Below are 14104 nucleotides of genomic sequence, written 5' to 3' on the forward strand. Positions count from 1 at the left end.
GTTCTGGAAGGCCATGGAGTCTCTACCTAGCTGTCTAATACCTCCTTTTTTCTCTGAAAGAGATCTTATCATGTTGAAATCTCCTGTAATGATCCAGGGCATATTGGGATGTCTTGCTCTTAGATCCTCCAGGGAGATGAGAAGCTTGAGTTTTTCTGCTTTATTTTGAGGTCCATAAACATTTGTGATCATGTATATCTCCTTATCACCTATAGGCTGACATACCACCGAAAGATAGTTCCTGGATGCTTCAGCATCCAGGATTCCAAATTTCTGTGGATCCCATAGTGTGAGAATGCCCCCTGCTGAGTTATTTGCCTTAACCTCTAGATACTCATACTTGATTAACCACTTAGTATGAATTTCTCTTATCTTATCCATCGAACATTTTGTCTCTTGAATAAAAACCATATCTGGTTTTTCTTCTTTCATTATGTAACTGATATTTCTTTATTTCCTTCTATTTCCTATGCCTCTAATATTCTAGGTTGTGAGCTTCATTAAGAAATATTAGTAAAGGAATAACTGGTGAGATCTTTCATCTTACCTGAGTTGATCAATAGTTTTCCACATTCGTTCAATAGCTCATTCTGTCTTTTTCTTCCTCTTTTCCTACCTAAGTTCTTTGGAGATTGTGCCTGTATATTATCCATCATTTTGACCCCACTGGGCTCCTAGATTTCATGATTTATTTTGACTCCAGCTCCCTTCAATTGTGATCTCCATAGAAAGAGCTGTTGTACTCTGTCATAATCCTCTTTTGGTAGGGAGTCCACTCCTATGTTCTTCCCTTGTTCCAGAAATTTCTCTAGATCTAGATTTTCCCTATCTAGAATCTCATGTAGTTCATGGTCCTCTGTTCCCGCTTCACTCGGAGTCATATCATGGTCCCTATTAATCTTCATATAGCTTGGTAGATCATCCTTTCGCTGGTTGTTTACTGTGATATCCTCCATGTCATCTACCTTTTCCTGTTCCTCAGTTATGTTCTCCATGTCCTGGACTGTATTCTTGTTCCCCTCTTCTTCCTCTAGGATATTGAAATTGTTGTGTCTTGTATGTCTATCCTCATTTATCTTCTTTTGTGGACGTTTACCCCCTTTCCCTTTTCCCCCAACCTTGGTGAAACCCTCTTGATTTCTATCCACTGTAGTTTTCCCATTACCTTCCATATTGATTGTTGGGAAGTCTTTGAATAGGTGCCCATGTTCATGGCATTTGTGGCACCTAAATGGGATGTGCTCATTATCCACAGTCTGCACCCATTCTTCATCATACACTTCTAAAATTATTGCTTCCAGAAGGGCTCTAGATAAGTCCATTTCCACACATATCCAGGTGAAGGATGTATATTTTCCTTTTAGAGTTGCCTCTGAGATCTTTAGAAAATGCCCCAGCTTGTTGCCTATTGTTTTTAGAGATTTTGGTAGCCAATAATCCAGAGGAAGGGAGCATAGTCTGATCCATACCGGTACTGATGTGAATGTCTCACGTTCTGGAATAAAGTTCATCATCCATGGCCACATGTAGAGTCCTGCGATAGCATAGAAATATGCCCCCCCTTCGAACACTCTATCTTTGTCCTCTAGGCTTGTGAACACCACTGTGAAAAAGCCCTTAGAACCCAGATGTAGGTGTATTTCCACCTTTGGCTTCCAATGGCTCCTTATCCAGACATGTAACGCCCTCTCCGTCGGCCATAACCCCATGAATTTACATATGATCGCATGTTCCTTCATATGATCCCTATGCGCTTGTATCGCTGGATCGCTCAATATGACCTAGGGAATAATGCTCGACTTGGGTTTGCAGACCCCAGTAGGCTTTATGGAAGTAGATTTTTCATTGTTGCCTCCATTCTCATTTTCCTTACTTGTTTCCTATTGATCCCCTTCCTGATCCTGAAGTCTGTTTCTTCCCAATGTTCCCTTGCTTCTTGCCTCTGATACCTTCTCTAGAGGTTTTTTGAAATGCTTCTTTCTCGCGTCCTTACTTCCCTCTGTAACTACCCGACTGTAGGAGGGAGTAGCACTCCCCCCTGTGCGTCCTGCCATGGTACCCTAAGTCAAAACCCTAGCACCAAATCCAACCCTAGCTCAAGTTGCAGTCTCCATACCAGATGATTTTATCTCTTTGACAACGATAATAAAATAATTATTAAACCTATTTACTTTAAATGAATAATTATTATAAACAAATTGATTATTTATAATAATTAATTAATTAATTATAATATTTATTTAATCTTTTAGGTTAGTAATTCTTATAATATTAAATTATTATTTATTTATAATAATAATAATAATAATAATAATTAATTATTTGCTTATAATAATAATTAATTAATCAATTAACTAATTATTTATAATTATTACTTCATCCTTTAGGTTTTTGTGAGTTATTTTAATAGTATTATTTTAGGTTTAGTTTAGGTTTTATTATATTAATTGTATGAATTTAGGTTTATTTTAGGTTTTATTGTTAGTTTTAGCCGACCTTTTAATTTGTTCATTTATTACCTTTTTATTCATCTTCTGCTCTGGCTCTTCTATCATTCATTCATAGTCCTGATGATGGATCCCCTTTGGGATTCGAAACATTAACAAATTATGATTACTACGGTAGATATTCCAAACTTTCATTCAAGAGAGTAATGTCGAAAGGAAAGTTCTAGGATCGACATCATAGCATTTAAATTCGATTAGGAAATTGAAATCGCATGATTTACTCTTTCGTAGCAAATCATGCGAGAAATATTTATCTATACATCAATTATTCAAATGAAAATACTCGTTCACTTGATGTCACCCTTTTTTCATGCTTGCTTGATGTCAAAACTAATTTCCTTAAACCCTTGCATGCAAACAAAGTAGAGTTGACCAATACTTTGACCAATTAGATCCTTGAGCCTTATGATCTTTTGAGTAGGCATAATAGGTGGGTGTCCATGTCTTCGACATTTGGCACCAATCCATGTCTTTTTTTCCTTGAAAATCTATGGAACATGTGTAACCATGGACTGAGTTGCATAAATTATAATTAGCTATGGAAATTTCACAATTCGATGGCCATAGTGATATTTCAGTCAATTTCATAAAGAAATTATAAATTATAAGCTACAATTGTCTCATACCTTTTGTTACATCTGAGGATGATCCAAATGACCTTAGGACCTATAAATATATCAAAAATGAATATGTAATGGATGAAGAGACAGGAAAAATATGTCAAAATTGAGGACTATTCAAGGATCCGATGATTTCTTTTATATAGTTGTTCATGGCTACTTATGTGAAATGGGATTGCACCCCCCCCCCCCCCCCCACCCTAGTCAGATTATCTCAAAAGTTCATATGAATACTGGATCGGTCAAAAACACCTCCCAAACACATCATCATTCGGGTCATTTTCAAAGCTTAGGTGGAGGTAATGGAGATTATGATCACCCAGAGAAATCATTGCTTGGAGCATTCTGAAAAATTAAATTCAAGGCGTTTCCTACCAAAAGCACTCCAAAACCCAAAGTATGAGGTTAGATCTAACAAAATTGTAAAATATATCCAATATATGCACAATATTTCTCTAATCTTCAAGTTCATCGAATTATGGCCCTATGAAAATTACTTGATCTGTTGGATCCAAAAAAATTGGAACCTTAAGGGGAAAGCAGATCAAGACCTAGGTGAAAAAGGGTTCTTCATAGTAATTTTTTCCAACTTGGAAGATAGAATGATTGTTTTTGGAGGAGTGCCTTAGTTTTTTAATAATTTTGGCCTCTTCATACAATTTTCAAAAGAGTGGTAAAATATTGAGAAGGAACACTTCCTTGTTGCCTTCGTATGGGTTCGACTTTTTTCTCTTCCAAAATAATATTGGGAGGAAGAAATCCTTTAAGGAATTTCCAATGCCACTAGTATCTTTGTCAAGGTTTTCTAGGAAATTAAGAGATGGAGATACACATTGTATGCAAGGATATATGTCTATATGCATATTTTTTTGCCTCTTCTAGCTTCAATAGACATTTATTATCATGATAAGCTTTGGAAACAGACACTAGATTATGAAAATGTCCCATTTAGTTTCATGTGTTATCATGAATACAAACATATTTTTAGATATTATCCACTAATTACAAAGGGTTTACCATTAGATCAATCAAGTCATAAAGAGCAAGAGGGTTTTCAAAAATTCCCCAAAAAACAAGGAATTTGAGACCTCATGGAGCCACATACTCTGATTAGAACCCCGAATCCAGAAATAGGTTCACGTTTCTATCCTATCCAAAGGATATCATGGTGCAAGAAGTTAAGAAATCATCCCCCCAATAAAATGTTGGAGGTGTTCGCAAGTATTTGGTGCCCCCAACAAATCCTAAGAAAATGAATCTAGAATGTAATATGCAAAATTCTCTACCAAAGGAGAAAACTAGCTTAGTAATGGAAGAGTATGATGTTGAAGACCTCCTAGAAGACATAGATATGAATGTTCCATGCATGATTTCTATGGAAAAGGCATGTCTTAATACATATCTATAATAAATTATAGATCATCAAAAAAGTAACACTCAATTTAGTTTGAGCTATTAAAATCCCAATTTAGGAGTTCTTATGCAATCTTTCAAAGATCCCAAAAAGATGGTGAAGGAGGATAGAGAAAAGGGGTACAAGAGAATTAAGGCCTTGGTCTAATAAGGTGGAGAATTGTTAGTCAACTCAGAGAAACTCATGTCAATATCAGAGGTAGGCATTTCCTCCTTCTCAACCAAAAAGACCTTGAAGTTTTCATTTTGAATCTTCATAAAATAAGTATTTTCTTTATTGTAATCATTTTTATTGTCACTCTCAAGTAATTTATTGTTGATGAGTAGATTTCCTAGTAGCTTTGGTTGATAGGCCAAGATTTGTAATCCTTTTGTAATAAACAACCTTTTTTAGACTTTGAATAATGAAGCTACATGTAATTTTTCCCTAATTAACAAAAGAATTAAATATTAATTTGATTAATGATTAAATATTGAGTGCACTAGTTAAGAACATGTACTTCCTTGGAAATGATTATAGGTCCAAATTTCGAAGGGGCTAGAGGGTGTACACCTCTATAGACTTTAGCAATCAAATCGACACTCAAATTGTCGTGCAAAGGAAGATCCTTTGTCCCATAAACAATGGGGCCTCATACACCAATTTGAAGTCTAACTTAACTTTGATCTTAAAATATTATTATTATTATTGTTAGTATTATTATATATGAAAGGTTATTAATTATTGCATTCACATCATGTCTTTTATATTACTTTTTTAAAATTAAAAAAATATTAATCAACTTTTAATAATTTATATGTTTAATCAAATAATTTAGTTAATTTTTATATTAAATTTAAAATTTAAAATCCTATTTTGATTAAATTATTATTTAATATTCTAATAAAAACAATTAAATAGATTAACAATTTAAAAAAAAATTACAAATAAAATATATATTTGTAGTGAGAATGTGTGGCATGATGTCATACTCTATAGAACTGACGATCTCTCTACATTACATTTGAACTTCAATCTCATTAAAATTCTCCTCAAGACTCTATCTTTTTAATAATCAGTTAAAATTTTAAGGATGAAAGTTTATCTTAAAGTTTAGAAACAATGGCAAATTCTACTAGTCCATATATTCAAGTCATAAAATATTTGGAGGTATTTTTGTAAAACTATTTATATTTCTAATAATTTTATATTAGTCTATATAAAATTTTGGTGACCTTTAAGGAAAAATATTTTTATACTTTAAAAATATTTTTTAGAAAAAATGGAAATTTCCAAAATAAATGTAAAAGTCATGGAAAGTTAGCCCACCTACAAATATTAGCCCCTAAATTTTTCGCTATTAATAATGGTAAAAAGCACAATACAAATATATATGGATGGATAAATGCAATGTAGGTTTAATTAGTATTCTATAACTAGCAATTGCTCTTGAAGGGGTAATAAAAAGTTGTAAAAGGTGTGTCTTAAAGGAAATGCAGTGATGGCCACTAGAGGATTTTATAAATTAGAATTTTAATGTATGATGTAGAGGGTTCTCCAACTAGATTTTAACTTTGACATTTTACTATATTAATTTGAGTAGTATAGTATTGTACTCTAAGGTTACAATCTTCAATAATAATTTGAGAAAATATAAAAATGTAACAATGAAATGTAAGCCGAACAAATATATTATTGTGTTGTAGCAAAGGGGATATAAACTATATGGGAGTGAGAACAAACAAAAAGGAGAGTAACATTTTGTAGGTTTCAGAATGTAGCAATAAATGTTGCCCCAAGTTAAATCAACTTATGCAATTGTACTTTTACATGATATACCTATTGGCACAGAGAAACAAGAATATTTATTCCTTGCACCGATAAATGGAATGTAATGAAAATAGTTGCCACAAGTTTCCTATTGCAAAAGTTTGCATAGCATAAATTAATAAGATGAGCACTATGTGTTGATTAGGGAATATATGTCAATGAAGCTACTAAATTATTGTTTCATTATTAAGAAATAATAGGAATCAAATCATATAGAGAAAAGTTAAAAACAATAAAAAAATCTGAAGTTTTAAGTACATTACAAAGTAGACAAAGGGAAGGTGATACCCACTACCAATGATAGAGTATAGAACTACAGAATTGTTTCCATCATGGTGGGTGAAAAAACATGTTTGGGGCCAAAATGCAAGGCTTTTAGAGGATTTAATGGCATATATACATTAATAACAACATCAAATTTGTTACATTCGTGTTCATTGTAGATGAATTTGAAGATAATTCTAATACGTGACATGAGAGACAATTGTTTTTCTTGTCCATATTAACAATCTACACTCCAATTGGATCTTTGGATTTGGTCATTGCCTCATAGTAAAATGTAAAAAATCATGCCATCATATAGTTCATGGAGGATTCATAATCCTCTATTTTTGCATATATTGAACCATTGTATGCATCAATAGAGGGTATCATTAAATCATCACAATTATGTTTTAGCATTCCAACGAGAGAATTGGATTGATGTGAAAATGTCATTTCTATTGATGGAGATGAAAAAGTAAAATTTTTCAGTATTTAGAATGTAGTGAGAAATGAATGCCCAAATGAAATCAATACTATGACCAAATATAAAATTGGTCAATAAGGAACATCAGAAATCATAAGGTACATTTGTCCAGACTAAAAATTCATGACATATAGATATGCATGCTAGCACTTGTCAATGATCAGAACAAGGGATAAACATCAAGCCCACTTTCATAGTATTTGGAGAGGTGTATATGCCTCGAAGAAAGAATAATAATTCATACCTCATTTATTTTACATACCAATATTTTATGTCCATACTTTCCTTGTAGATGTGAGCCTAGAAACCACCTACTAAAGATTCAAAACATGAAGCTACATCATCTACTTCATTGCCTCCACATCCTTCCTTACTCTACTTATTTTGGGAATCAACCTACTGAATAATGAATTTAAGGGAAATAATCATATTTTTTACTATGTTTCACCCAATATTGTTGTGCACGTTCTTTTCTTCCATGCTCTAGTGATTCATCTTCTCTTCTAGTCCATTATTATTTTTAATCATATTTTCCACCTCCAAATCCTTATCCTTGAGCCTCCTTAGTGAAATTTCCTCTAGAGATGCCAAGATGTTAATCTAAAACCTCTATTTTTTTCATCTAGTGCTTACCTATCTCCTCCTGCAAAGGCACGTAAATAGGTTTAGTAAACTATCTGCTGAAAACCAGAACAAGAGACAAACCCTGGAAATAGAAAAGGAGCAAATATTTACAAAATTGCAAATACTCATTGGAAATTTTATAATTTCTATGCAACAATGAGATCATGGATGTAGAAATGTTACTCCAAAAAATCACAATATAGAAATTCATAAATAGGAAAAATATATTTGAAAAGTTTTTTCAGAGTACCAACCTTGTTAAGCTTTTAACCCGAAATAAACCAATTTTGGTAATGATCATTATCAATACAACTTTAATTAGTAATACATTCAATAAATTTTTATATTAGAAAATACTTAACAGAATTGTGTGTGTGTGTGTGTGTGTGTGTGTGTGTGTGTGTGAGAGAGAGAGAGAGAGAGAGAGAGAGAGAGAGAGAGAGAGAGAATTTTCTTTTCAATTGGATTTAGCTCCATGGGTTGGGAGAAATGTTGTTATCCTCATCACCTCCTACATGTGACATGGTGAGCTCATAATGAGTATTTTTTGTAATTACTTCAAGGAGAAGTTCTTATCGAGACATGCATATTCCTCGTACGGTATACAAACCACAAATGACTACAACCACACTTGCAAATATGGATCATGGATTACTGCATCTATGTTATAAAATAAATTGATCTTAATGACATGATTTCATCATTTAAATAAAAAATCAAGATCCTCCAATTGATGATGGAACCCCGCATCCACATTATAAGATAAATATTCTTAAAACACAAGAACAAGATTTGAATGTGATCATAATTGAACTATGAGGGAGACATGATATAACACAAATGGAATCATTGTAAAAAATTATTTTTTTTTGTTGTTATCTAGCCCTGGGATGCGACATTCTAGTTGTTCTACTTTATTCATTTTGATATTTCCATTGTTATTGATGGATTCTAAATGGATACTCAAGATTGTTGAATCTAGAAGATAATTTACATAGGTGCCCATTGTAGCCTGTAGCATTCCATTACTATATGCAATGCATTTCAAAGTACCTATGGTCGAAGTATCCCTTAACATGGCTAACATCCATCTTGATGCTCAAAAAATGGCCTATTTCTCCCCCCATTGTAAGCCCAAACCCATGAACATTGATTACAAATATTTCCTCAAGCCATGAACACCATTAAGATAATGTAACATTAACCATACCAAGTGGTGCCTTACAATGGACTATTGTAGGAAGGATATTCAATGCATAGACCTAGGAAACTAAAGGATGAATAGGGAATAATATTTCTAAATGACACATTGGGAAACACTTCAACTTCTAAAGGAGTTTTTAAAATCTAGAAATCTATGTACATAAGAACATTGAATATTCTTCTAATGAGGACAATCCAACCAAACCTATTTTTTGTTGACTCTACATATGTCTCATAATAATGTGTTGACAGTGATAGATGCCACCAACAGTGAGGGTGTCTCCCCGATATGAAGTCCCAATTATACCTCACACTGTTTGGAGTAGGATCCCTAATTGGAAAATTAGGCCAGTTGACCTAATCTTAAATATTTTTCTTGGCTGCATTAAATGACACAAGAGAAGCACATCCACTTTTCAAATAAAAAAGTTAGCCTTGTGATGTATTCAATTGCAAAGTTTGTAATGGTACTTTCACGGAAAGGAAGAAAAACTGAGTCTTTAAGAGGAAAGTAATAATACTATCTTTATAAAGACACACACATACATATGAAAGAATCATTAGTAATCTTGCAAAATAGTTCACAAAGAAATAATGATCTTGAAGGAAAGAGACACACGATTCAAATATGCATACTAAAGCCAATGAAATAGTTTATTTTCACTAGTATGTATAAACACAAACAGAAAAAATTAAAGAATAACATCATAATCATTCACTACATATGCATGAAAATTATGTTGCGACCAAGATCTTCAAATTATGAAATGAAAGTACCTAAATACAACATTAAAATGATACAACACTTGTTCTAATAGTGGAACGTTAAGAAACTACTTGCTTCTCAAAAGCCTAATCTTCTCTCCTATGCCTAGCTTGAGAAGCCAAGGTGAAAATTCCATTTCTTGAGCTATGAGGATGTATATATAAAAGATGAGGGGACTCTCCACCTCCCTTGTGACTCTTGAGCTCCTGTCATGAATCCTGAGCTTCCATGTGACTTTTCAAACTTCTTGGAGACCTTTAAACTTTTACATAATTTTCACATTCTTATGTGTGACCTTTGGAATTCCACACTTTACATTTTATTGTTTTGAAAATTACATAATTACATCAATAATGATGTGGAAAAATACAATGACGCATATGACTCTTGAGGTGACAGTTGGACAAGACATGACCTGGAAATCATGACATGGAACTTCGTTGTGATGTGTCAATGTGAGGCCCTCTTCCTAGTTTCCATCTTTGTGTGTTCATGATGAATCTTGTGAGTACCTTATCTTCATCGTCCAAAAGGCTAGTTGATATAGAGTCTTCCATGTGACCTTGAACTTCAATCTTCCATTGTGATCTAGTGTCCCTTAATCTCTTGGTTTGGTGATCTCTTTGCATCTTCAGCTTCACAAGTGCCTTCTTGCATGATCTTCTTGGCATCCTCCTTGATCATCATCCTATCATGTCAAGATAACAACACCTGCATATGGAATTCACTCATAACAAGACAACACCAGTACAGAAATCTCCTAGTTTATCTTGTTCCTAATACAACACATTGATTGATCAAGAATATAGTGCAAGATTGAGGAGGAGACTCAGGGATTGCATAGTGCACAATTCCAAAAGAAAGTGGTGAAGATATAGTCATTATTACTGCGTAATGTATAGTGACTAAGGGACTAGAAGGTAGAACTATGCAATTGAGGGAGTCAATGATGTAGTGAATAAGACTTTCTCACCGTGATTCCACAGTGAGAATTTTTGGAAGGACTGAGATAGGTGATTATGTACTTGATGAAGCTAATGACTAAGGTAGGCTTAACTTCTGACTAAGATTGAGTATTCTGCAGTGGAAGCCTAACTAGGAAGTGATTGCAGTTTGCAAATGCAAGAGGAAGGAAGTGAGCATTGGGATTGTGCAATGTATAGTTCTTTGAGGCAAAGACTGCACAATGCGTAGTTCCAGGCAGAAAGGATGGATGACTAGGGCTTGAGACTACACAGTGCATAGTTCATGAAGGAATGATTAGGAGTGGTTGGTTGGGAAAGTTGTGGATACATGAAAGCTTAAAAAATTGACTAAGTGTGGGATTAATAAGCAAAAAAATAAGACCAGAGCAAGACTTGAACATGATCACACATTCATAAATGATCAACTTCATGTCAATGAAACACCTAAAATTGAAAATAAACATGCATCCATCGAAACGATAGTAACACAATACTTACCTACAAGTGCAATACTTAAAGTACACTTTGCGGCACAAGTATCAACTGCAACAAGAAAGTGCACAATACTCTAGGAATAAGTCTAATGCATACCTTTATGATAGATAAAACTAAATAGTACAAGAGAAACTCTCAAGGTTCCTCTTAAATATGTGTTATAACTCCCTTTCACAAAGGGTGACACTTCCCTTAATAAAAGACAACACTTGGATTCTCTTCACAAAGGGACTTGGAAACTTAGAGAACAAGTATGAAATGTATCTAACAACTAGAAATGACAACTCACATGGTTAAAGAGAGGATCTAGTTTGAATATAGGCTGAAATTTGGAGGGTGTTGTAGCCATATTCGGCCATGCATTAATGATGTTGGAGAGATTGTTACTACTTTGTCTCATCTACTATCAGTGATATATATTTTTCTTATTGATTTGTTTCCTGGAGTTAGAGTTGGTGCTATTGTAGTATGTTGTTTGTTGTTACTGCTTCATGGTGATGAGGATGTATATGTTTCTGGATATGTCATACTACTCATGTTGTTGATGCCATATGCTTAGGTTGGAGATGTGTATATGGAGCATGGTCATTGCTAGTGGTTTTATTGTGACTTGCTACAAATGTTGCAAAAGGATTTCATTCATGTCATATCTCTATGTTGCTAGGATATTTGTTTATGGCCAAGGTATTGAGAGTGGCCATGCAATTAGATATGATATGTGTAGTACTCATATTGTTACTACTACATATATGTCCTATATAATCTCTCATGGACGTCATGTACTCATGTTACATCATTGTAATGGGCTTGCATAGAGGACAACACACTTGTGCACATTTGTAAAAGCCATGCATCATTATTGTTCTATCTTGTCAGTTTATTCCTCATGGAGAGACCCATGATGTATAAAATGTATTGTAAATTAGCTATGTATGGACTAATGGGTATTGAATTCATGTCTTAATTTGTATCTCAATGATGTAGCTCTATTGCATTGGGTGAATGATGTAAACTTGGGTCCATAGAATCTTTGGTTGGTGATAGGTATGTTTTTAGTGTAGTTATGTCAGTCCTATATACTCATCAAAACCATGTATTTTCTTCATGAAGCCTTGTATGTGTATGGTAATTTATTGTATATATCATTTCTCAAAGTCTGTTGGAGTCATGATTCATGAGTAGTCTCTTGCACTTGACAAGGAGGTTCATTGCAGAGAATCAAAAGTGTTGCTATAGTAGTAAAGAGAGTGTGTTTTTAGGTGCATTACATTCTTAGAGGGAGTATGTTCATTATAAGAGATTGCATGGTATTGACTAGAGACTTATTGGTAGCTGAGTTCCTTATTTTACATACTTATCTTGTAGGAGATACATCTTTAGTTTGTATCGATCCTGCATCAACATGGTGTTGAGTATGATAGGGGGTATTTTTCTCATCTGGCACCTTATTGGCATTTTTGTTTAGTGTTTCTATTTCCCTTTTTCATTGATTTCAAAGGGGGGGAGAATTTGGCATGTATGGATATCAGTTAGATCATCTTCATAGTTGTTGAGAGTGTATGCAAATTAACTTCAGATGTTGGAGACCAGGTTGAGGTTGACATAAATGCTAAAGGGGTAGCTTGTTGGCATTGTAGTGTTGGAATTAATGTCAACATGATCATGGTATTGTTTGTGATATGATTTATGTAAACCTGGTGGCGGTAGTCTTCCTTATGATAGTGATGAGTGTTGTTGGCATTGTGCATAGGTATTGTGTTCATTGGTTTGTTGTAGTGATGTGACGCAGTTTCTAGTTTTGTTGGTTGGCATTAGTGTCAACATGGTTATGACATAGTGCAAGATATTTTGTAACAACCCTAGTGAAAATTCCATGTAATAAAAGTTAATAAAGGAGAAAATAATAACCATGGTTGATGGAACACTTATTCCAAGCTGAATGTTGGGCAAGACATCCTAGCGAGGGTGTTAATTTGGTTATTAATGGCTAAGGAAATTGGCAAAGGATTTGGAAAGGAAAAATGGCATTTTTGAAACATTTATTTATGAAAATAATGGAAATTAGGAGAAAAGGAAGATGAAAGGTCACAGGTTGCATGTGAGGAGGAAAATGAAGGAAAAAAAAGAAAAAACAAGAAAATAGAGGCCTAATCGATAAAAAGGCCTCTAAGGATCAGTTGGTAACCTTTTCTGAGTTCAGTTTTGGAGCTCTCTCGTTATTCTCTCTCTCTCTCTCACTCTTAGACACTTAGAGCTTTATTGGTGCATTTTGGCATTGGATCAAGAAAGGAAAACAAGGCAAGAGGAAGTAGAGATGAAGCAAGGAAGAGTAGGATCAAGTGCCTACAACATGATTGTTTGTAGGTATCAATTTGCATGTGTATTTTCCTTGCTATATTTGGCATGAATGGTATTGCATATGGTTCTTTTGCTGTTATGGCATGGGTTTTGTGAGGTGTGACAATGTTTTCAACCTAGGCTTTCCATTTCTAGATAGCCATCGTCTGAAGGGGTTCTCATGTTTTGGTTGAGTTGGATTGTCAGATGGATTCAAAGCTGAGTGAGGTGGATCTTCGAATAATAGAACACATGGCCTAGTAACCCTTGAACCAGACTATGGATTGCGTAAAACCGAATTTTGTGTTGCCTCGGTGGGCCTAGGAATCCTTTTTGGTGAATGGCATTATATCTGGTAAAGCCAAGAGGTAGTTTTCTCTTCATTGGGCCTAGTAATCCCAGGTTGGGATATGCGGCAAAGCCTAAAGAGTGGGTCTTGGTTTAGGGCCTAGTGATTTGGTGTGGATTCAGTAAAGCCTAAGAGACTAGGAGATAGGAAAATTCCTCACGGTGTACGTGGAGAAATTCAGTGGCATCCATGCTTGTTTTGGCCTAGTGATCTAGTGGAGATCATGGTAAAGCCTATTATCACATGTTTATTGTGTTGGCCTAGTGA

Source organism: Pinus tabuliformis, chromosome 4_1, assembly GCF_031772625.1.
Source record: "Pinus tabuliformis cultivar Carrire ecotype Pingquan chromosome 4_1, CPIR1, whole genome shotgun sequence".
Classification (NCBI taxonomy): Eukaryota; Viridiplantae; Streptophyta; class Pinopsida; order Pinales; family Pinaceae; genus Pinus; species Pinus tabuliformis.